The sequence below is a fragment of the Paramormyrops kingsleyae genome, chromosome 20 (assembly GCF_048594095.1).
Source record: "Paramormyrops kingsleyae isolate MSU_618 chromosome 20, PKINGS_0.4, whole genome shotgun sequence".
Classification (NCBI taxonomy): domain Eukaryota; kingdom Metazoa; phylum Chordata; class Actinopteri; order Osteoglossiformes; family Mormyridae; genus Paramormyrops; species Paramormyrops kingsleyae.
The window spans coordinates 20,197,368-20,222,456 of record NC_132816.1 but is presented as its reverse complement, the minus strand read 5'-3'; the positions used below and the strand labels follow the sequence as shown (position 1 = coordinate 20,222,456).

At 42.7% G+C, this 25,089-nt stretch overlaps 1 protein-coding gene across 7 annotated transcripts in view; it reads right to left on the bottom strand.

Annotated features, from left to right (window-relative positions):
- Nucleotides 1–15,337, bottom strand: part of LOC111848429 (galanin receptor 2a) — a 117,696-nt gene extending 102,359 nt beyond the window's left edge. For all 7 annotated transcript variants that reach the window (XM_072703496.1, XM_072703492.1, XM_072703498.1 and 4 more), the window contains exon 1: nt 15,206–15,337. The gene's annotated coding sequence lies outside the window, so the exon portion shown is untranslated. The remainder of the gene's footprint in view (nt 1–15,205) is intronic.
- Nucleotides 15,338–25,089: the final 9,752 nt, after the last annotated feature.

Below are 25,089 nucleotides of genomic sequence, written 5' to 3'. Positions count from 1 at the left end.
ATCTTTGTACTGCACGTGGAAGCTGGAGTACCCACACAAAATAGGGAGAACATGAGTCCACACAAGCAGCGCAACCCTAAGCCCCAACCATACAGGTGTAAAGCAATAATGCTAAACACTGCACCACCACACCCTTACATGTTGTCAGTAATTGCTAAGCCATTTCAAATTAAATCCTACTTTTCTTGGTTTTACCTCTTCATCAAAACAATATAGCATCACACTGGATCTGTGAGGGCTCATCCTGACCTGACACTGGAGTGTTTAAAACAGGGCCTCCATGTCTGGCTGTGTGTACTCTGTCAGTAATAAATAAGGTTTGCTCTCAGGGAATTCTCACCCTCTTTGTACTGCAAGTGGTCACTACTTTTTATGCATTTGAAAGACTCACATTTCACTTTTGAAAGACACTTTCTCACTTCCCTTATCATAAAGCAGAATAAGTATAGCACAACTTCAACATGATTTTCACACAACACACTTAATAATATCACAGCTTATTACAGCATTTATAGTGCATTCAAAGTACAGCAGATTGAATTATTACTAGGAGCAAAAAGTATGAGCATTTAACCCCTTTTCTTAGTTCCCTTCACTGGCTTCCTGTAGAGTACAGGACCGACCTCCTTTAACTTACGTATGAAGATGCCAGACAGACACAACTCACTAACTACTGTAAACTTTTGAGAAAAGTAGTAAAACATGACAGAATAGCAAAGTTTGAAGCACCATAAAGATGTACCAATGACTTGTGTGTGTGTGTATTTGGTTTGCAAAGTCATCATCCTAAAATGTAGGATTTCAAGAACTAGAAAAAAGAATCAACTTCAAACTTCCGGGGTGAGGGACAGTGGGGGAAGCAATAAATCACAAGGCATGTGTTCAGAGCTGAAAGAGATATGGTATAATACTTGCTCATGACAGTGGGGACTAAGGGCTCTGGAATAGAAGGCTTGATTCACATCACACCACCATTGCCGCTCCTGCTGCTGGAGTGATCAAAATTCCACAGTTGCTTTTAGTAGCAATGGCATGTTTCCCGGACAAGGGGCAGCACTACGCTGTCATGATTCGATTTGTACAGAAAGGCCCAATTCTGCCGCCCCGCTGCATACCCCAGCCACCTCCGGCCCTCCTGGACAGTAAAAAGCAAGAGTGGAGGCTTTTATGAGCTCACCAGATCCCACCAAAAAGGAACAGAGGAGGCACGTTGAGAGACACCCCTGGGGCCAGTTTCTGTCTGCACTCACACTGACTACTGCTTCCTACAGCCAAGTTCCTACTGTACTGAGTTGGAATATAATCATTTAAAAAGTGACAAGTTTCAGTGGCTAAGCTGCTAGCTGGTTGTTGCCGATTATGAATATGCTGAATACACAGAATCCACAGTCACAAACAATAAAAAAAACTTGACACCACTTTTGGCACATCTTGCTTCTGCATGAAAAGCTCCAACTCATTCCAACTCTAAAACTTGACCACAAGCACCGGTAAAGTCACTGTGTTATAGCTTTGCCATTCAGATTAATTTATTGCCAGACTAATTTTCATAACAAACTGACTGATTTTTAGTTTGGGTTTAGATGCTAAACTGAGGAAAGGTAATCTTTCTTAGTCGATAAATTTGCATGATAGCTGAAAGGAAGTGGCTTGGTTAACCAAGAAGTCTCCAGATCACACAGAGAGGCTGACCTATTTAGAAAAGTGGCAAATAAAGCCAGTGTCATCTTTCACAGGTTGCAAGCTTCTTATCTTACACTCATTCCACATCTACTTGCTTACAGACTGTAGGTTTTCGCTGTTCTCTCCACCTTATGTTAACGTGAACTCATTAACTGACATTACTGTTGCCTGAAGTAAAAAGAAGCACATAATAGCTGCAAGAGGAGAGACAGTAACTTCAGTGACAGACGCGGGACTCCAGGGCAGAATGGCTGTAAAGTAAGGAAGCTTGCGGTTAGGCTCATTTTCTGGCAGTCTGGAGCACTGCTGATTCATCATTCCCAACTACAGGACACGCCACCACGATAGCCTTGTCACAAAGGTTTTCGCTAGGCTAACGACTTTACCCTCTCAGTTCATATAATTAGTGTCGGAAACCTTATTATGATTCTTTTCTTAATATTTCGTACTATTTGCCCATAGAAACTGTTGAATCGCAATGCGCAACCCCATCTTTCACTCCTATCTTGTCATATACAGTATAGCAACAAAACTGCAATAAAATTAGGGTTATAATTAGCACATTCCGGTCCGGTGACAGCTTCAAAGTTGAGGGAGTGGTCAGTGCCACCATCTGGTCTGGGATCATAAGGGATCACATTCCTTAGGTATATGTCCTCCATTCATATAACATGTATGCCAAGCGCTCATGAAATGTGTACCTCATTTTAGACTTGTAAAATTAGTAAGATGTATTGAAAATAAACATGGCCATTGGTGATTTCCGATGGCTGACCATACGTAACTCATATAAAGAAGCTTTGTTGGGAGAGCATCAGGCACTTGACACCTAACCCCACTAACATTTGCACTATTTTACTTTAAAATGAAATTTGGTTTGACAGCCTCAATAAAAGCATTTGAAATTCCAAACATTTTAATACAGGAAGCTCATTGACTCCCACCCTAGTAGACAGTTTAGCAAAAGAGACTCGCCACAAGACTTTGCAAAGTCTTCCTATGCCAATATCCCAAGTATGTTTAGAATTGGTTTGGTGGGCATACCATTTAGACTGCATATATAACGCATGATTAATTATTAGATAACTTCAGTCAGATATTTCAGCTTTTTGTGAACTTTGAAAAGAACTGAAGGAACGAAACCAAAGAAAACTGCATAAAAAATGACAAGCTTTCATAGATTCCTAAAAATAGTTTTTTACAATGTGGTTAAACAGGTCCAGTTGAGCACACAAATTTCTGTTTAGAACAATGTCATCAAGGTCTGAAATCTAAGAACAGTAAATATGAAAGGAGACTACATATAAATGGTGAGGAGTGGCTGGGCCCATGTGTGCGTCAGTGAGTGTAATGAGTGAGCATGTCTGTTTTGCAGCATGCTCAGTGACAAACAACTGTTGTGTTGGCAATATGGAATCCTAGTTAGAAAGGTCACAGGGACTTACAAAAAAGTAACCAGTTGTGGCTATTGAGTTACAAATACCAGGTCACAAATGTGATGACTACAAGCTGCAAAGCAACAAGTCACCTAATGTGAAGCCCTCATATTACTACTTTAACTAGAAAGAAATACTCAGGATAACATGCCTCATTTCTCGACAGAATCCCAGATGTAACATAAAACTCTGTGTACAATATCAATATGAATATGCATGTCTTTGGAAACCCAAGTCAGAGTTCCAGACGGTACTGCCAGGCCTTGTCCCAGTGCCAACAACTGTTTGACCTTACGCAGGGAAGCAGAGTCCCTAGACATTTGGAACACTGGTCAGCACAGTTGCCAGTCAGTTGCTCCATTATACCAGTGCTGCTCTCACTGTACCAGCTCATCCAATGCCAGCCCCCTTCAGACCTGACAGCTGAGAGTTTTCACAGCGCTTAAGGTATGGCAACCAGAGAGGGAATAAAAAGAGTGAGATGGATAGGTAGGGGAGAATATGTTGTGGGCTGAATTTTTTTTCTAATCAGTAAAGCCTTTTAGGGCTGGTCATTGGTATATAACATGCATGACTGTTAAGAGATGCCATGCAGGAAGCTGAACAGAACCACGTCTAATGGGAAATACCCAAACGCCTGTTCAATCCCACCTCTATTTTGAAATTCACATTATGTGCGACTAAAATCACACAAAATGGTCACATGGTCTAAAACTTGTGTGTGCATGAAAGGTCAGGATTATTGTGTAGCTAAGCAGCGGTAATAAATAAAATACATTCATATACCAGCAATCTTTTCTACATATAGACAAACAGGGAGAAAGATGTCGACTCTAAGCGTGTCAAAAGGTATCTTGTTACCTCGGAGAAGTGCGGCTTGCAGCTCATCAAGGCAAGGCCAGCTTAGCTCTGTCAGGAAATGACAGGTCATATTTCTCTTCTCTTCACATGCACAACTGGCAGCACACTAAGTGTGTGGGGTAGCTCCTGACTATTTCACACAAATCCTGCCCTGCATGGCACAGTAGCAATGTTAAGGGTTATATGTAGGTGCCCACGGGAGAAGTTGTCTTCTAAAGAACTAAATGGGGTGACAGCAGTGCCTGGTCCACCATAGGACACTACCCTTATTACCAAACAAGTTACAGAAAGTTTGACAAACAGGTGTGAATGAGCATGTAGACAAACTGGCAGCTTGGGACGATTGTACATGCACACACGAACATGTTACTTCATCTACAGATGAGTCGCACAGCGAGAGGTGACAGTGCAGTATGATCATTTCAGTATAAAACAGGATTAAACTCCATAGCTCTGATGGCATTTTTTGTCCAAACATACACTGAAAGCCCTGACAGGTGTTCCTTTCCCACTGTACAGGTCATCATCCGGTCAGGAATGGTGGGGGGGGAGGCTTCTATAGTTAATGGCCCCCCAGATGTCCACATACCCTGCCAAACCACCCCAGGGATAACTGACCAAGGGTTACAACTGACAAGCGAGAGGGAACGTGGCCCCCTTCTTATTTTTATGGTGAGGGGGTTTTGATGGGGGAAGGACAGGAGACAATTAACCTGCTGTCAACTTCCTATGAATCTTTGTCAAGAAAACATGAACACAAAATCCTGAAAGACTGAGTTTGTGAATGAACAGCTGGCAGTAAAGGAGTGAGTACTGGGAAATGACCCACTGGATGAATGAGTACGTAAATGATATTTAACCTTGCAGTGTAACTCACTGCTGATTCACAGCAGAGCATATGAGCTTGGTGGTTTACACTGCCATCAAGGAGCTTGTGGAACGACCAAGTGTATTCCAAATTCATTAGAAGGGTTTATTTTCCATCTATGAGGTTTCCAGACACGCAAAATGAATGACATCCAACTGCCAGACAGCCACTGCCTACTGGGTCTGATGGCCTACCACGATCATTGTAAATGACATGAAAAATGATGGTCTTTAATTCTGTTAACCGCAAGCAGAAGCCGATGGTCACATCATGGGACAAAAACGTTTACTCTTATGGCATGTTGGGCAAGAGGAGAAAAACATCTTATGTCATTCTTCTTAGGTTGTTTTATTTTTCATTTTGCTCAACAAACCCATATAAACATTGCGCTATTGTAATTAATGCTCAGTCAGAGCAGTGGAAAAAAAAGAGACCATGAAAATTCCACAAAAGGCCACTGGGAGAAAATGGCATCTGTGAGCTATAAACAAACAATCAGATGAGGCATTAGCTTTTCCAGGGCTAGGAGAGGGTATAGAACATTCGACAAGCTGGGGAAATGGGCCAGGGAGGTCAGAATGGTGCGTGTTGCGTATTAGGAGTCTGGGGGAAGCAGTAGTGACAATTTGGGGTCTGTTCTAATGCTGGAGATGTATGGAACTACTAGAGCTGCATGATATTGGAAAATTTAATATTCTTATTTTCAAATATCAAAATGTGAATTTTCTGTGATAAATACTGTAATATTTATAAAGCAAAAAAGATAATAATTAATTGAAAATATACCAAAAATAAAACTATAACCAAAATGGAACTGTGGTTGGTCATTATCTACCAACAGAATCTGTCAAATAAGTTGATGGTGTTGCCAAAAGTTGTGCCAACATAGCATTGGGGCTGGGTTATATGACAATATTATCAATAATTGAATTAAGTAACCTGGCGTCGGTATCTGACAGTGGCTTTGTTGCAGAAGTAGGCTCAGGTTATAGACAAAGCAAAATAAAGATCCACAGAGGCTAAAAATGTTGGTCAGCACACTTAATCAGTAAACTATATCGCCAAGATTTCAAAATACCAGAATAGCATTGCTTTTGAAAATACCATCAAAATACCAAATATTTGTATGGTGATCTTAATACCAATGTCTGGACGATATGCCAGTATGGAGAATTAGATACCGCCCAAACCTAATCTTAATCCAGCTATCGCAGTCCTTGCAAAGTGTCAACTGCATGTGCATAACATGCAATGGTGATATTAACATATCAACATTAACATAACAAATATTGGTTCATTTCCTGTGGATGGTCTCTTAATATACACTAAACTTGTAGCATCCTAACCAAGACTGATAAATACAGCAGCCACTGACAATTATATCCACAGCCCCTAACATCATGCAAACAAATGCATGCACGTCTTGAGTAGAATCTGTCTCCAGGCACTTGAGACCAAGAAGAACACCTGCCAACAGCTGTGTGTTACCATGATATAAGGTATGCCAGCAACTGGTTTTGTTGACATGTTAAGAGTACTAAAAAGAGAGAGTTAAAGGGACAGAAAGTATGAGAGAGGAACAGGAATAAACAACCTAATCCATTCCCCTGGTAAAACGAAGGTCCACAGACTGGTTCTGACTGCAGGGTTGGCCTGTGGAGAGGCTTAGAAGAGTATTCAGGAGGCGTGCTTCAAGTAACTACTGCCATGTAAACATGGAGTGGTTACCCAAAACCTTCTCACTCATCTCCCCATAAGATGGTTCCATTCTGCTCAATCAATATTTTATTCTTTGGCTGTCAATTACAGGACTTGCAATGTTTACAGGTGGAATTAAGGAACTGAAGACCTGACAATGTGTTGTCATCAAAGAAGCAATGCGAGCTTCATGCTGACAGCAATGGAGAAGGTCACAGGGGTGAGGAAAAAGGCTGCTTTTGGTTCTTTACCAGCCAGTTTCCTCGGCCAGACCCATACTGCCAGAGCCGATTGTGTCATCGTAATTAACTCGACCCAGCAAACAGAGCTGAGGTCAGCCCAGACTAACAGATCAAAGGCAATCCAGAGGTATGGGGGGAGCAAAGAAAAAAATGAAATAAAACAGTTTATTGTTGTTTTTTTTTTATTACTATTGCCTCTGTCAGATATTAATTCTCACATAAAAAAAGAATAATGAGGATGATAATGGCTGAGTTCACCTGTTACTACGCCGCCAACGAGCTGTGCCCATGCTCAAGCTAATGAGTCAGACTCCTGGAGGAACCTGAAACCTGCTTTCCAGGCCTTCGCTGTTCCCTCCATATGGATTAACCTGTCCCACCTTTTTAACTTTTCCTTAAAGGCAACAGTTGGTGCACCAATTAAGGGCTGCTGGACTACGGACTGAAAGCCTTACAGGTTCATTCAGGAAAAGAAACTACCCTTCAGCTTAACCTGAATTAAAAAAATATCTTAAATCACTTTGTAGAGAAAAAAACACATATTCTCTCTTCCAATATACTTTAAAAATATTGATTTCAACGGAGAGAGGCAGTCCGATCCCTACTGGTGAGGATCCGTCTACATGACATACATGGTAGGAAAGTTTTGCCTTTCCAAAAACCCCCAGTCTAAACTCAGCAGATGTTATATTACTTACTCACCAGTGGGAACCCAGCAATTTAACATTTCGTAATTTGTGTAGGTTCACCATTGCTGTCACAGTAGAAATAAAATAATCTTCTCATTGCCCCTTGGAGATCAGCCAGCACCAGGTTTGGGTACTGGCTTGTGTGAGATCACTGCTGTTAAATGCTGCTGGCTGAATGTGTCGTGCCTCGATGGGTCAGGTGACCAATTCCCTTGCTAAATGTTTGGTTACCAGTTGCCTGGGATGGAACTGATATAGGATGGAGGGTTGGGGGGGGCTATGATCACGTGATGTTCACAACACAAGTTGCTTAAGGTAGGAGAGTAAAAAGAGTAAGAAGGAAAGATTGATACTGACAAGTCTTCTTACTACTAGCTCTAATTGCCTGAATTTGTCTCTGTTTGCCCATTATCACCTGACATGCCAGCCCATGCTCCTGGATACAATCTGTACCCTGCACTTAGTGGTCTCCGTGGTAACAGTGGGCAGGGACTGTGTGGTAAACAGCATACCCATAACACAGCTCTCCTGCACCCTGTGCTGAAAAGCAGTGCAAGCATTCTGTGCATCTGGAAAGCTGAAAAAGTCCTATTGCAGCCTTAATCACGACAGCGCATAAAAAACATCATTTCATGCAAAAAAGCTACTAAATCAGTACCTGAGAATTTCTTTTCCATGTGTGCACTGCACAGTTTTTATTTTTCCTCATTTATGTTTGTTAACAATTTATTCCAGAAAATAATTTTTACCCAAGCACCAGCCAGTAAAAACAATCCAGCCTTTACTACAGTGATAGGACCATTCCAATAACAATAGCAGATGATTAAAGCAAAACTTTAACGTAAAAACACGCACGTACACACACACGTGCACGCACACACACACACACACACACACACAAGGAGCATGTGCATATGGAGCCTTAATCATCTCGTTTCCCTAGGCTAGAACTCAGTGTCTCCCCAAGTGTGATACCATTATTCAAGGGTCTCTACATGGGCCTGGTGATCTTAATCCCAAGGAGGGATGATATCAGTAGCAATAGCAGTGGCCTGAAGTGTGCTAATATGGCATTATAGAAACCGTGTAGTTCCTCTTTGTATCAGTGTGTGTACGAAGAAATTTTAAAACCCCAAAACATTCAATTTTTAATTATGCTGATTTTTTTTTACTGGGTTCCAGGCACTAATTAGGTGGACTGCCAAACTCGTAGCAACAAAAGCAGTTCCATTCACTGGGCTTTACTGTATGCTTTACTGCTATTGTACCTGTTTCCTTACTCACACACTGAAGAATTGGCCACTGATGTGCAAGGATGGTAAACAAGATGCACATTCACATCCCAATATCATGATAAATGCATCTGAATATAATCACTATGTTAAATTTGTTACATTTTTATGGACAATCATATCCTCAGTCTGTACTCAAAGTTACATTTAATAATGCATTTGTAAGTGTGACCATGAGAATTTTTCTGCATGTGTGCGAGACGTGTACACATAAGGTCTGGAATAGCATGTGAGGTGCTGGTAAGGTAGTGAACTGGGGGCCATGTAAGCACTCTGCTCTCATGAAATGATGTAGTACGCCAGCCTTACCCATTGTCTCACTTTTCCACAAGAGAATGGAAAAAAGATTTAAATCCTAAAATATTACCCCTAGTTCCATCTGAGTTTATGTTTGGTTGGCTTATGTCTGGCTCAAAATTAAAATGGCAAGAGAATCAAAACTCTGCTACCCTTAACAACCAACAAAAGAGACGGAAAAACAAAGTCTGAAAAGAGATGCACACTATTTATATATTAATGCTGTGAATAGAATTAAAGAGACGTCTTTAGCTCTCTAAGACACTAACCAGGAGTTTTGTAACACACAGACTGTCTGCCATAACCTCATAATACAATTCGATACCCAGTGCAGCTTACCTAATGTCAGTTCATTATTTTTTGATTACCAAGATTATAAATGAGATTTTGGCTAGACCACAAAACAGTATTAGTGATGCTTAATACCATTCCAGCTTTACTACTTGTCAATAATGAGGACTGACTTAAGATGTGTCACTACAACAAATCATTTTGGTGTTCTTTTTTTAAGGTAAGTTTTAGTTCCCAGGAAGTAACAATACGGTCAGTTAATCAGTTAGTTAATCCAATGAGATGGATAGTCTAAACTACACCTACACAGACTGCAAGGTGACCGAATTGAGACAAACCACGGTGCCATGGTGGAACAGTCACCAGTAAAGAATGATAAAGCCAGACTGAACAAATGAAATAAAAATGGGGTTGCTTATTCTGCACCTGGTCTCAACATCAGGTAATAGGAGATTATTGAAAGGAGCTAATAGAGGAAGTCTGAGGTAAGCGTTTGTGTAAGGGGGTACAGCTTCTTACAAAAGATCCTGTAAAGTCAATGCCTTCATTTTTTCCATCCCATGAGGCCTCACGTGGTCAGTCACAATCCCTCATTAGACTCACTAACTCCAATTTAAAGAATGTAAGGTGGATGCCTTGAAACCCATAAAACTGTTTCTTGGATTAATGTCTCACCCCAACCAATTCAAAGCTCCTGATAGAAACCTAAAATCTATGTAAGGGGACTATCTATACCTTGATCAGCGTAGCTCTGAAAATGGCTCTTTCTACATCAAGTCTGTCACAGCCAATTTCTCCATTTTCCAGAGTCACTTTGGCCTGATTATTTAATTCTTCATAGAAGCAACAACTAAACCCCACTCCCCAGACAAACAAGCATTCTGACACTACTTTCCCAAAATGACAAAGCATAGTAGGCTGGAAAAAAAAATTATATATATATATATATAGATCCACTGTCTGTTTTACTTTGTGCCATCATTCTCCATTTCTACTTGTACTCATTACCTACAGTATAAAGAACAGTCATTGAGTGACACAAGAAGTCACCTACTGTAATGCCATGCATGTCCCCCTTTGGGGTCTGTATTGACAATTCTGTTCTCTTTTTTCTTGTCACAATGATTTCATTACTAATAACGTTACTGAGACACTTGCAAAATTGAGGCCTTTTACTGAACTTCTCCATAGTCAATGAACCAGTTTACACTTACAACGTGCCCCTCATTGCCGCGTTACTCCAATGCAACATCCGAGAGGCGGTACTTCCACAATCAGGATGCTAATCAGGTGCGAGGCTCCATTCTCAGTGTAGGCCATGAATCAAGATCTCATGAGCTCTAAGAGAACTACCGCAGAAGGGAAGAGCCACCCACACGATGTATTGAATTTTCAGACAGGCACAGGCTACAGGGCAAGCAAAATACCCAGAAGGATCCATGCAGCTGCACCCTTGAGCAGAGTTTTCATTTGAATTTTTTTTTAAATGCCACCAGACATATCCAATAACATAAAAGACTATTATGTATTATACACTTAGTACTTTTTCCCAGAGACCAGATCCAACAACTTGAACCTTTAGGATGCAAACCTAGGTTCTTATACTACTGTCTGCTCAGTTATCATTAAAAAACAACACAGAACTATAATCAGTGCCTGAGAAAAATTAACAGCTGGCAAAACCAGTAGTCGGTAATCCTCCTGAGAAATGCTTAAGTCTTAGACTTACTGAAAGACCAGACTTGACATTCATACAACAATGAGTAGTGATAATTTTGCTCTAAACACAGCCTTGTCTAGACAGCTAGTCTCAGATGGAATGATTTTGCTGACTGTTAATCACTTTTAAAACTGAGGTTGATATCCTGGTACAAAAGTGGAAATGGTGACGTCATTGAGGCAACAAACAGAGGAAAATAGGAATGGGCAACATAGCAAAAATATTATATCACAATATTTCATTATAATCATGATATTCATTCTGTTATAATAATAGTGTTAAGTAGAGCTGTCATGATTCCTCAATTAATTTCAACGACTCAAGAAGAACACATCGTTTAAAATTTGCTTCAGATTAAAAGTTAATGAAAATGCTGTCATCGCATAAGTTAAATAGGCCTATTACATTACCGGAACTGCAATTAGGGATGGATGTCGAGAACCGGTACTGAATTGGTACCAGTTCGGAACTGAGCGATACCAATACTATCGATATGTTCCAGGACAAACAGTGCCACTATTGGTATTTTTGTCGTTAATTCATTCTAAGCCTTATGTCACCAAGTATTTTTTGTCCTGATCTTGTTGTATCTGTTCTTCCAGTTAATGCTTGGGTGTTACATTTGTCCATGCATCCATTATTATTGCTTTTATTTTTTACTTCATTTATTGTTGCTCTGAGTATACAACTTTTTTAAAGATGGCAGTTGTATTGTGTTTCAGAGGCAGGCTATTTGCATAACCAATCAACATAGAAAATGTTTCAAGTCCCTCTCCAAAGTACCAAAAAAGCACCCCAGTTTGGCACTTTCGATACTGGAACTTTTGAAACTGGTACGCGACCGGAAGTCAATGGAAAAAGGAAAGTAGTGAAAGTACTGTACCATAAGTACAGTGCCTGTTACGGTGGAAAAGAGCCCTCACATGGCAACGTTTTTAAATTGTCCCCTAATGATGATGACTGCAGGCATCAGGAGATCACATTTTACTTGCATAAGTGCATGTTCATATACTGTTCTCTCCAGTCATCGTGACAGATAGAGTATAGTGTTCAACAGTATGGGTTCACTTTAGTAAATGCAGTGCTTATGGAAATAAATTAATGACAAAAGTCATTGATGCAAAACAGCACACTGAATTACAATAGTCGAATAAAATTGCATTGTATTTAATAAAGCTTGAATAAAAACGCATTTAATTTAATAATGCTTGAGTAAAAATGCAACAATTGAGTATGATATTGATATGATATTGGTATCGGTAAAATCTTAACAATACTTACCCCTAACTGCAATGCAACAATATCTTAAGAGAAGACATCTACAGCCTCAATAAGTTGAGGTTAACAATGGATAACTATAAGCTATGTGCTCTTTAGCCTCTTGGAGTACCCTAGCCTTTGTCATCACTTTGAATTTAATTATTTTGCTAAACTTACCTGTATTTTCAGTGGTGTAATGGATAGCTCTCACCATACACTGTCATCTTGTGTGTGTGGAGCTTGCAAGTTCTCCCCGTGTGTGTGTGTGTGTTTTTACACAGGATCCTTTGGTTTCCCTCAATAATCCAAAAACATGCAATTTAAGTTAAAGTGAACTGGAGTGCCTAAACTGACCGAATGTATGAGTGTGCACCCTGAAATGGGCTGGCACCATGATCAATTTCTATACTTGTGTGTGTGTGTGTGTATATATATATATGCCTTTACTTGATACAGCTAGCAGTACCTTCACTTTTTTATCATTTAAAATTTTTAATTGAGGGTACTACTTCTCTTTTTTTATACAAAAGCATTGACCAGCCAGGGGTCTTTCCCTGGTATAGGAGTACTGAATTCCAGATTCAGATGAATACGCAGAGGTCACTTCAATGGTTATCTACAGGTGGAGTTCCTAAAAGCTAATTTGGCCAGCATTTTATTTACACTTCTGAAATCAAGTTCCAGCATCACACAATCGCAGCATGAACATATTCTCGCTATGGCACCCATCCAGCGTCAGTGAGCACAGACGTGAAAGACTGCAAGAGCGCCTTTCCCTCCCATATCCGCACCCCAACCGTCCATCCACCGTCCATCAGGGGGCCTTGAATGTTTCCATCGAGGACAGCTGTGTGCTAAATATACCGGCCACTTCCTTTACCTTTCAGGAAATGATAGAGAGAAGGCCAGTGATTTCAAAGCCTCACCCCAGTTTCCTGACTTCGATCCTCCCATAATACTGCCTATGGAAAAAAAAACCTACATACACAGCAGCAACCTCAAGGGGTCCAAGGACCAGCACAAAGGGCTGTGAAATGGAGAACAGATATGTTATTTATTCATACTACTCATTTATTTGGTACATAGACTACCTGCAACTCAATTATATTCCCAGCAAAGATAAAAAAGCTATTTATTCAGGTAGCATTTAAAGTGGAACAAATGTCAAAAATCAAAACTAAGAGGAACAGAATCAAATGAAACCTTAGGACTTGTGCCCAGCAAGTACCTTCTGCATAATTTATAATTTGTGAAAATGTCATGTCATCTTTGAGAGTTAACACAGATGGCGGCACCTCTTACTGTCAGCAATGTCATGGATTAACGCCGACCACATCTTACAAGTAAAAAAAGGGGTTTGAACCCGTCAGGTCCTATAGTGACCTCATTTTTTAGTTGGAAGCTTAAAAAAGTACCCATAAAGCAGCAATAATTAAGGAATATAGTGAAAGGAGTTGCAAATTCAGATACAATGCAATGATTCAACATGAAGGCTATTACAGAGGTTTCTCAGACAGGATTTGTTGTGGACCTTTCCTTGCAGGGTGTGACAAACAAAACAGCAGGGACACAGTAGGGGTTGTCTGAGGGGTGGGGGGTGCACAATCACACATCTTGATTCAAAAAAGATCTCACGAGCCTTTTGATCGCCAATGTTTGTTATTGTATTCTCGTATGTTAAAAACAAAGAGGTTAAAAAAGGGCACCCGTTTTAGCTATATCTACTGGGCCATGTGTCATCCAAGGCTTAGGCAGAGCCCAGACCTTTGCCTTACACATGCCCCCAAACAGTGGCCATGATAACCTGAAGGGGGCATGACGTAGGGCAGCATCCGGGGGTTGAGAACCCAAAGTTCACCTGGCAAAAAGCAGGCCATTTTACCATCCAGTCCCCCTTAGGACTGTCTGTTTGTAAACAGGCTTCTTCACTCTACATCCCAGCTGGTTCCGTCAATTGTTCTCCACATGCTGCAGGCTGACATTTGGGGGCGAATGTGCCCACACCATGTGGTATCACTGTCACAGATTCAGATAAAAACAGAGCACAAACCCATACTAATACTCATACCTTCTTCTTTAACATATACTTTTCACAAGTCAGCATATACCCTAAACATGATTATGCATCACCAAACACAAGCATGAAGAAAAGTACCAATTCAAACCAAACATCTCCTTCCCATTACATATGTTTTAATAGAAAATCAGTAAATGACCTGTTGGGGTTGAAAAAAAAAATCATTTTTCCATTGTTTTAAAAATATGTATTTAAACCAGATTTTATGATGCAACAAGGTGTAACTGTGGGACAAAGCTGTGCAGGAGGGGTGATTAACAGGCTTCTGTAGGCTCATGCTGCGATCTTTGCAGCTGTTTTCCATCATGACAGAGTAGTGAGAAATAGTGGGTGAGCCACGTGCACCACAGACACTAGTGTGGCATCAGCTCAAACTCTAACAGTGCCCTTCATTTAAAATATTCATGACTATTGTGTACCTGTAATGTGTACAATTAATTACTCCTGGATTTAATGCAATGATAATATGACTGCGGACTCCCGCTCCGCCCCCAAACAAAGAGCTGTAAAATATTTAGTGTCGCTACCAGTTAATGCTGTTCTTATTTTTAAAGTGTGTAATTTATCTCATCTTGAGGACTCTGTCAGAGTGTTTGAAATGTGTTTGTTGGGATAGTAACATCACATCCCTTTGCCAATGAACAGTAGGCTACTAAACTTGGACCTCACTCAGAATAGTCGCCAACCATCCATCTGAGGTTTATTTTAAGACGGGAAATTTACTGGCTACTGTGTGACTTGGCAGAAACTTTACTCGGTGATTTTTGTATCGTAAGCCAACGTCTACTTACCAGAAGCTGTCAACGGGCAGAAATTGCACGGTTTTCAGACGTCGCCCCGTGTGTAAGTTCATATTTAATGATGCCGCCAGAGTGTCCGACCGTTAGAAGATTGAATGAGATCGCCGCGCGCCCCGTCGCGGACCGCCCACGCGCCTCGCACGCAAGCAGGTCCGATTTCATTCATTTATGGGCAGATTCACACTCACGTGCTGCGTTATTATAACGCGCCGTTTTCGACGAAAGGGGGGCGAAACATTTTTCGAAACAAAATCCGAACTGCTGTTTAATTAATATACACCGAAATCACAGACTTACCCAGCTCTCTCCAATTATATCGTGTACGGTATACCCTGAACCGTACCGTCCTTCTTTATTTGGTCCCAAGGTATCAGAAATAAACTGCAGTTTGTTCATCCTGAATCGTAAACAGAGCAGGTACTGATTATCATTATACAGCACTTTGAAACTTTGGTGCAAGGTAGATATATATTTATGACAGCTAATATTTTACTGGAGAAATTCAGGTTAAGCACAAGATTCAAGTCAGGGATAGCCTGACATTCTCAATTCAAGACAAGTCTGCACACACAAACATACGTATTTACATATATGTAGCAGTTTTATTACCTTCGAAATAGTTTGCAAACTACCGCAAAGATTTGATGTTGCTAATTTTAGGTGTATAATGGAATAATAATGGAATAATATAGATTTCCTGTAAGATTCCTTGCATAAGTTTACATGAGAGTCTGAATGTGTGAGTGTCACACCAGATGCGTGAGAGTTGGCAGCCTTGTCAAGGGGTCTGAGGCAAAGCTGGTCCTGGGACTTGAACTGGTTATGAAATAGCTGTTGCATGCTGCATTTTTAGATAGTAGGATGCAGGTTAGAGTCACAGGAGGGACTTGTTTTTGTGAAAGTCTATTCAGATGTGACTCCTATGGCCTTTTGTCCTCGTCCGTCACATGCAGTGCATACTTGCAAGTGTCTGGTGTCATTTCTGCTGTCCAATCAGTGCACCAAGACAAAGCTAAACAAAATACGCTCCAGGAAATAAACCAAACACATGACACGTGGGCTTCTGGGAATCATTGACCGCAGCATCTTTCACAGACCAATCTCCAAAGCTGCACATATATACCTACACACAAACTCACAAAAATTTCACTCTCTTTCATGTAGCAAAACCACAATGAGGTCCGTCAGAGGCAACATCAGTGAGCTTTGTTGTTTTTCGTATTACCTGATGGTTCAAATTATTCACAGCATACTTGTACTAGCAATGACACAACCTTTCAGTAGGAAGAGGCAAGTGTAAACAAGACTCAAACATAGGATGATGGCAGCATAAACAACCCAAGGAGCATGCTGAGCATTCTATTGCAGCATTTTGCTTGTTTTTGCATTGTAAATGTTTAGCTTCTCAGCCCAGCCTCAACCAGGGTGCATAATGCCACCTAAAATTACATGGTGGGCACACAGAACATTTGATCCAAAGGGCTCATGAGTTGAGACTGTGAAACGATGCCAAAGGCCCCTTTTCCTGTCCTCTCTTATCCTTTATCCACACATAATGATACCATAACCAGTGCTCACCTTTAGCCTGTTTGGAAGCAACAGGGAAGCGAGAGAACCTAAGAGCGTCAGACCTTTTTTGTGGAGGGGAAACTCTTCTCGCGCTCTTGCATAAGATACAGAGCAGCTTCATTAAACAGCCAGCTGAATAAATAGCAAAATATTGTAGAATTACAAGCCAGATAAGATTAATGTAAACATGGGTGAAAAGTGGACATTGAATAATTGAGTGTATCCTAAGAATACAAGAATATACGAATCGTTTTCTTTGATCCCAAAGCTCTTTTCTTTCATGTTCTTTTTGTCTATAAATATACTCCAAGTTGCTAATGAAGAGAAACATTTAAATCTGATTTGACTTTTTGTTAGATTCTGCAAAAAGAGTATGTATCTAGTACATCCCTACCCACATCAGAGCTGTCATTAATTGCACATGTTGGACACTTGAACGTCAATGTTTGGGAAGTGAAACAAAGGCATTCCAGGGGAGAAAATCATGAAAGTTCTAATTGCCTCCTCTTCCTCTTGAGTGCCACATGAGTGTTACACCACACACCCTACCTACCCCTCACTCAATAGGAGTGTCATGACTTCATGCCACAAAACAATAATTTTGCTAAGATAAAAAAATATATATTATTCCTCCCAGTGGTGATATCCTTCTGTCACCGCCTCTCTATACAAGTATCTTGTTAAATGTTGCTTCTCCATAATCATTTGTTTATCGAAGGCCCTGCATTCTACCAGCTGCTATTCCCCTCCAGTCTTTAAAGCACTTGACCCAGTTCAAGAATCACATCAACTGCTTGCTCGAGCAGTCTGACTGTCATCAGATCTGGGGCTGTTGTGATTGGCAGAGCTTCAGTTTGTCGTTGTGAGGGCTGCAAGGCACATTGGACACATCAAAATGCAATCACGGTGCTTCTGCAGCTCTGAGGCCCACAGTCAATTAATTCTCCTTAGTCTGAGCCAGAATGCAGGATGAGTTTTCCAAATGCAATCTGCAGAACGTCAACAGAGAGATAAAACCCTAGATGCCTGGGCTACACCCTGGAAGGGATGCCAATGCATCGCAGGGCACATACACACACACACACACACACAGCATGGGAAATTTAGGGATGTGCATTTAGATATTACCCATTTTTTCTGGCACCTGATACATGTCTCTGAAGACGACTGTAACTTAAAACCTTCAGAGTGGTATGACTGTAAGTGAGCCACATGGGCTCAAAGGGGAAGGACGGGTATCAGTCAAGCGCACCCACAACATCGAGGAGAACCCATTCTGCCTATCCCATAGACTCTTTGGCACAAGGAACAGGAACATCCGCGCCAGTTCAGTCAGGTTCTTCCCCGAGGCTATAAGGACACCCATCTCCCAGAAACTCCTGCCACCAGCTACCCATTCTTAAAAATATCCCCCCTCCTCCTCCACTAGACACTAGTCACTTTACCTTATTATTATTTATATATCGTCAGTCTATTGACACTATTAATTCTACTGTTTATTCTGCTGCATTAACCACGCTTGTTTACATACTTTCAAAGTGCTATGCACAGCATATAGACCCTTGCATCCAGCCCCCCTGTCCTGTGAAAGCCCTCCCCTGTCACTGTTGTTGTACTGTAGGTTGCGCCATGATCGTAGGGGAATGCTATTTCATGCCACCATATACCAGTGTAAGAATGGTGTGACAATAAGCCACACTAGACTTGACTTGAAAACTAGGACTTTTTTCAGTTTTTGTTTTATTAAGTATAGAACCCAGAAGTATAAACACACCCAGTGATGTCATAAAGCACCCTACTTTATTCAAGAATTATGTACCTATAAAAACGCATAAACATGAACAGTATGTTCGCGATCAGGTGATGTTTGCCAAGACTGGGCAACAGATGGTATTGGGATTTAAGCCATTTGTGGGAGTGAAATATCTAGCAGGTCTGAATAGCAGGATTTCACTGATTTCATAAGCATTTTGCTTTTTTTCTTTCAAGAAACATAGCAACTAACATATCACTAATAACCTCATACTACTCCACTAGGTTTACAAAGCTGGAATAACATTATTATGTCTGTCTTTCCATAAAATGTTTCAAATCTCAGCCACCTGATTTGGTTGCTTTGTCATTTATTTTTCTCCTTGCTTTAGAATGTTAAAGGTAGATTTGCCCCTAACCCCACTTATTTCCCAGCACTTGTTTCAACAGATTATCTTTGCCTTTTTCTATTATGCCTTATCAGAGCAGCACTGACCAATGGAAAGAGGTCTAGGCTCAAACCCTGATGTGACACTGAGCTTAGCAGAGCATCCTGGCTGGTTAAATCAATCACACTACAAGGACATCAGGCTTTAACTGAAAAAGACGTCTGGAAGGTGGAATTAGAATTAACACAGCACACAAATACCTCATGTCCCTCATAGTTAATATGGTGCTACACTAAGACTTTGACATTGAGTTGCCTGCTTAATGTGACCATTGTTTTGAAAAATTCTGAAGAATTAAAATATCGAGAAGGCAATATAATCATTTAACAAAGCTGTTATGATATAAGTTGCTCATATTCCAAAATAACCCAAACAATTTTGGGGTAAGTTCTTGATGTGACACCCTTCAACACATAATCCAGGCACCTTGGGTGAAAACACCCAGTTTGGTAAATGCACATCACGAGCCGCACTTGGGGACAGCAGCCAGGAACGGCCGTAGAGTTTCATGGTGAGCGTCGTGCCAGTAACACCGGGTGACCAATCATCCAATTCCACCGATAAATCACTTTAATAAAGTGATTCTCATCCAGGCCACCGCAAAAAGAGCTGAAGGGGAGGGAGTTATGCAGCTCCTGGGAAAATTAAGGCATTAAGGGGCCCACAAAAATGAAGCAGGCTGTTCGTTGTGACAGCACAGGCCAAAGACCTTGGACGGGCTCCAGTTGACCTAAGCTATGGGTAACAACTTGCAGTTGCTGCCCCTCCCCCCGTTCCTCTTGTTTTGCGATACAGAGGCAGGAAGTGTTTGTGGTACACAGGATACCCTCCCCGCAACATTCTGATCCCTCTTGGCTAATAACTCTAACACTTAGCTTCCCCAACCCCCCACCCCCCCAGAACCAACAGGTTGCAAACAAACGGGACAAGCTCCACGGCCACCCGCTTCCTGTGTGACGATACCATCCGCATTCACTTCAGGTGCGTGTAGTGTGCCAGTACTTGCCTGCACACCTTCAGAGAAAACCACTTTAGAAACAGTTGGGATTAGATTTGTGGGGTTGGGGGGAGTATAATTATTCCAGGAAAATTCCCCTGGCACAGGTATGCAAGGCAGAGAGACGCGCATCATGGATCACCACCTCATCACAGGCAGTAATGGGAACGAAAGCTTCAGGATCACCACAAAATGGGATGCTGAATCACCCGGTTAGGTACTGTAGCACGTAACTGTTATAATTATTGCTGATGCCGGGTAGGGGAGAAGAGCGGAATTTCCAAGAAGCAAAAACGGAAAAGATCTCCTCAAATTCAGCACCATCACTCAGTTCAGCTTTTGGCTAAGAGCAGGGGAATTACTTCAGGGGTGTCTACAGCAGCAAGAGCGAGGCAGCGTCAAATGACTCTCTAATTACAGATGGCTATCATCATACTCAGAAAGTTCCGAAAATCAGTTCAGAAATACCAGCGTTCCACGTCCCAGCTGCTGGGCTCGGAGCACTGATTTCCCATTCATGATAAAGATGTTTTCCAGTATTCAGGAAAGGTCTGGTCTATTCAGAAGCCAGTAAGCCTTCTGCGGGCTGCTTGGCTGCGTTTTTATAGTCTGTGCATGGCAAGGTTTTTTTTTCAATGACAAAAAAAATGAATCTGTTTATTAGCAAAAGTCTCTTTGTTGCAAACACTGCCTCCTTTGCACATATAAGCAAATGACATGCAGGAGACAATATTTTTTCCTCTCAGGAAAGACACACATAATGCGTGGCTATATGTGAAACTGTTATAGCAGAGACAGACGAAATGAACACCGTGCAGATTTGCAGCCTAAGACTTTGCTGGGGGCTTGAAGTGAAACGGTTAGGTTGTATTTTTGGACTACTGAGGGAAATTGCGTGCCCTTTGACAGATCTATTTATAGATAAAGTGCTTTCGCATTCAAATGCACAATGTAAACAGGATCTCGCGGTTCCTTTTGCCCGCCTGGCATCCGGTAATCCCCCTCGCCAATTTAAATAAAAAACATGAATGGAGGAATGGACGTCAGCTTGGCCAACAGGGTGATGAGAAAACGTCAGACCCCCCATCTGCGGACGCTGGAAGCTGGGCCAGCCTTGATTCTTCCTCCTTCCCACTTTCTAGATGAGGCAGGAACCGCCACACAAACAGCCATGGATGGAGGCGGGGGTCACTGGAGGGAAAAGGAAGAGGAAACACCAGGATGTTGTTCGCGATTGAGATCCTGTTTTCTTTCCTACACCCTGCCCCCCCGAAGACTGACCTGGTGCAGGTGCACTCACCGCCCCCGCCACCTTGAAACCCCCATCCGTGTGAAGGTACTGCCAGGATTCTCACACTCACAAACAGACCCAGACACACACACTCTCAAACTTACTTTCATCAGTCTCCCTGGAGTCCATTCAGTCTCTGCCTGTTACAGCTACTCCCAGCTGAGCTGAAACTAGAGGCACGACTGCAAAAGTTCAGCCCAGGACGGACAGACCTGTTTGCTAATGAACAGGACCTGGGCCCGATAGAGCGGGCCGTCCCTCATTTACACTTCGTTCTCCAATTTAAGGGCCCTCATAACTATTTCCATGATGTCATAGGCTGTCAGTGTGGGAAGTCAAGTCGCTTACATAGTGAAACCTAAGCCAGATACCCAGAAGAAACGTTCAGCAAATGTGGTTCCAATGTGAGCAACGTCGCCTTCAGAGAAAAATGAAGAAGCGTGCACATTCACACACAGAGAAACAGGGATCGAAAAAGAGAGCCGATGCCAAACCAATAAAGAATGACCACAATTACAGGAAAGAAAACTACTAAGAATACAAGACCGCTTAGATCCTGCTTAGCACTTGGCTAACCTCTTCCGTGTATTTATAATCCAAAGGATGAAAATGGATTGAAAACCGTTTTCAGTGAGGCTGACGACTGCACATACGGGTATGGCTTTCGAATGCATGCCAGCATAGAGCATCCCAGCACAGACGTACAGAGATAAGGCACTAACTCCACTCTGACCTTAAACATTTACAGACATTTTCCCAAAGTCCTAACTCGGCTGCTCTGTCAAGGCTTTGAGATTTCACTGTTCCTTGTTGTCCTCACACTGATAAGTGGATTCCTTTACATGCGATTCTTTTTGATTCCTTTCACTGAAAGTCATTTTGTGATCTCCCTTATAAAGTGAACTCCTCTTCATTTATTTATATGTCCATTGATCTCCTGCGGGTCATTTGCTTATGTGTGCAAAGGAGAGGGCGAGTGCGACGCTTACGCTCGTCAGGGCGATGGGGAGGAGGGTTACCCCTTTGACAGAAGGTCAGCCCGTCGTTGGGACACAAACCACACTTTGGAAAACTCAGGGACACCAACAAGCCCTGGCGCCTGCCTTTGGATTGCGGAAGGAGAGCAGTAGAGAGGAAGCCCCCAGCACCCATGTTCCTCCCCCCCCCCCCCCGCATTATGAGAGTGAAAACATGAAGGCTCAGCCCTGGGGAAGCCTTCACGCAGCCTAAGCACACACAAAGGTCACGTGGAGCACATGCTTCTCTGCAATGCCATAATGCCCCTGTCTCAACTGGGAAGAAAATTTCAAGAGGCAAGGAGGCGCTATTTATTGTGTAAAAATACCTCTTTTATTTTAGTCTCCTTTATTACAATTGCACACCAACAATTCTTGGGCACACTAAAATATTCATAGAAACGTATCGCCCGCTAAAACAGTCATCAGTCTTTAAATGCCTTGTAGAGAGGTGCAGGTATGTTGAGAACTTTACTCTCCTGGGAAGGCACATGCTGTTCAGTCCCCCCCCCCCCACGTATGCCTACAGTAGCAGATGCAATTGTACATTTTGATACCATTCAGCAAAATAAGAGTGACAGCAGGGAAGGGGCAGAGGGGGATGGATGGCAAACATGTCAGCTAGCAGAGCTACACGTAGCTGCGGACAGCCTGCCGACTCACTTCCTCAGTGTGAGAGCGTTATACTACTTACTTTCAAAGTCTGCATTTCTAAGCGTCTCAATAAGTCACTGCAGGAAACTGGCCCGACCCACGACCAGGCAGGAGCAGCAACGGCAAAAAAAAAAAGAAAAAATACAGAAAATAAAAAGGGAAACGGCACAAAACACAGAAGCATCACAAGGCTGGTCTTCCTTAAGCTTGTGGGTGCAGGCGTAGCGGAATGGGGGGGGGGGGTTCTCGGGATTCAGCGGTAAAAAGCATTTTCAAGGTCGGTGGTGTGCAGACGCAGAAAGGACAGGTGGGGCCCTTAGACCCAAGGGGGGGGGGGGGGCACGGAACAGCAGGGCAGTACTGTACAGTGCCTGGGGGGGGGGGGTAGCTGGACAGGAAAGCTCGCTGTGGGGGGTGCAGGTATATTTTATGTGGACCCAAAGCAACACCCTTGCCATTTATACCCAAGCAGACAGGAGCAGGGGTGTGGAAAAGGCCAGTTCGTTCCTGGTGCCCAATGCATAGCATGGGTTAGATTACCCTCTGACGGGGATCATAAACACTGGTTATCGATGCACGATTGGATTGTTGAAGAAGGTCTGTGCCTTAATACAGCAAAGGTGATACAGCACTCATACCTTCACTCCATCCGTATTCCTCTCTCAAACCATACCCAATTCATCAGACTTCTACGTAGCATGCCCCCCCCCACCCCGATTCCATGGGAGGTTGGGAGGGTGAGGGTCCACTAGGTTCCCTGGTTCTCATTTCACTATTAAAAACCCAGAATAAAAAGTCAAGCTCTAGGTGACACCGAATTCTAACACTTCAGGTGGTCTGGCACGCTGCCGGCGGTGCTGGGGGGGGCTTTGATGTCATAACCGAGCCAGGCAGCCAACAGGGCTGCTTACGATCGTGCGAGATCGATTCCCTTAGCAAGTCCTGCAAAGTGCAGCACAAAGTCAGCAGCACAGGTACCCAGAGTTCCAAGCACTGGCTTTAAAGGGGTCGTACAAAATAAGGACACTTATTCTGATATAACCTAGAATTAAGACGTGTTATACAGTGCATGTTTCTATTGTATATACACACACAAAAGAACCTTTGTTCTAGAGCATTTGAGTATGAAGGTCAAAGCAGGCCTTCTGCTGAAGCTCTACCTGCGCGGTCCTCTCACCCGAGTCCACGCCAGTTTGCAAAACTATCCCAAAAGGGCAACGGCCTCGGGTTCCAACATGTGGAGAAACGAGTGCCGACAGGTGCTACCCTGACCTCCTCACGCCTCGCCCGGGGAAAGCGTGCCCGCCAGTAGCTCCGAAAGCCCAGGAGTGCCACGACACACAGGTGCTGGCTACATGCAGCGCCAAGGGGAACACCACCAGGTACCAGGGACCTGTGCGCGGCCTTAGGTGGCAGCTCCTAGTGGTGGTTTTGTTTTGTTTGTTTTTTAATGAGCAGGAGATTGAAAAGGTGTTAAGGACTCACTAACAGTATGTGGGGAATCAAAGTAGACAGTTAGAACAGCCCAAGGAGCAATCTCACGAGCCGGTCCATCGTAAGCAGTATAATATGGGCATAGAGAGATAAGGACGGCACGGAGAACATCACGGCATTGCATAGAGCGCCGAAAATGCAGCAAAAACAGCCGATCCACCAAAAAACACACCAGTTCAAGGTAGTGTATCAGAATTAGCAGCCGGTGCATGATGTGATAAGAGTGGAATAAGACACAAGTAGTCCTGCAATGCCGGAAAAGGGCTCATTCAGCCCCTCTGCCTGGCCAGAGGCCACCGAACCCGAGGAGGGGTGTCACCAGAACCCCCGGCATGCAGGCTTTGGGTCTGCCTCTAATTTCAATTACGGTTAACTGACATTGCCTCCCCAACCCCACACAGGAAGACTACCAAACAGAGGCATTGTGAAGACCAGGATACAGTACAGACCCCCACTGCTAAACAGCCCCTGCCCCCCCCCTCCCCCTCAGGATTAAAAGACAGTCATGCTGGGCCACCTTGACGCTTCCCACGTCCAGCTAACATGTCATGAGAGTAGAATGTGTGATGTCTGTAACCAAACAGGGAAGACACTGAGCCACAACTCCATAAATGAGAGGGCGGCTGAGAAACGGCGAGGGGGCATCTCAAAAT